The 1,050-nt window shown below is 42.1% G+C and overlaps 1 protein-coding gene across 1 annotated transcript in view; it reads left to right on the top strand.

Annotated features, from left to right (window-relative positions):
- Nucleotides 1-1,050, top strand: part of LOC103807971 (zinc finger CCCH domain-containing protein 13-like) — a gene marked incomplete at its 5' end in the record, with an annotated part of 33,833 nt that overhangs the window by 30,765 nt on the left and 2,018 nt on the right.

Here is a 1,050-nt window from a genome sequence, read left to right on the forward strand (position 1 = left end):
CACTTCACCTGGCTATTTAAAGTTATACCTGAAATCACCTCAGGAGTCCTTACATGCTTCCCTGGAAATAAACAGAAAGTCCTTAGTGATAATAGGAGGCTCTCCAGCACTGCCTCTGGGCTGTCTTAAGTGTACTTGGATTCAGCAGAACTTTGCTCTGGAGAGGAAGGGGGATTTGAGGTGCCTCTGATAATTTCCCTTTGGTTTGTGCAGTCTCTCACGCATCAAGGTGGCTCCATGTGGAACTGCCAGTCGGCTTGCAAGTGTATTTACTTCCTCTGTAACCTGCCAGCTCAGAGTTCTTTGTATAGTGATACACAGCCACGGCACTTATATTCTGAAGAAAGGCACAAATATGGTGCCCTGAAAAGTGAATGAATTTGAGTTAGGTATGTTCAGCGTGCACTACAGTGAAAATGCAGCGTTTGGACTTCGTCACAGTGGTATAATTTGTTTCCCAGTTTTATTCCCAAGTTTGGTGTTCCCATCTTTGTTCGTGTTGTGGATGAAAAGTTTCTGGTAATCCTCTAATATGCAGAAAGAAAAGAAATAATAGCTTATTTCAGGGTTGTTTTTTTAAAATTACTTTTCCATTGGAAACATAAATCAGTGGTATGTGACAGAATTGAGATTTGTAGCTGAGTTGTCCTCTATTTTCCTCTAAGGATATGGACATGCTTACTTGCCAGAGATGCTCAGCAAGCATCTGGCACCTAGGCCAACTCTGCAAGCTGTCTGTGTTACCTTTAAAGTGGCCTTTTTCTGTCTTGTCACTTGTTTCCATTTTTGATTGTCCATTGAGATTGTCTTGATGACTTCAGTGCAGGTTTCTAACCTGCCCTTCCTTTCATGCAACTCTTTTGTTTCTTTTCATTTAGTTTAAAAAATTAGCCTTACTGAGCTTCATCCAAATTCTGGGTGGTTTAAAAGTGCACCTTTGTCCTGTTCTGTGTGCATACAGCCTAACTGCTGTAGCAGCCTGTGCTTTTAGATGCTATACTTTGCCCAGGTTTCCTGGCAGCTCCAGTGAGGTGTTACATTCCCTGCTGA

Source organism: Acanthisitta chloris, unplaced genomic scaffold (assembly GCF_000695815.1).
Source record: "Acanthisitta chloris isolate BGI_N310 unplaced genomic scaffold, ASM69581v1 scaffold15738, whole genome shotgun sequence".
In the NCBI taxonomy this organism is placed as follows: domain Eukaryota; kingdom Metazoa; phylum Chordata; class Aves; order Passeriformes; family Acanthisittidae; genus Acanthisitta; species Acanthisitta chloris.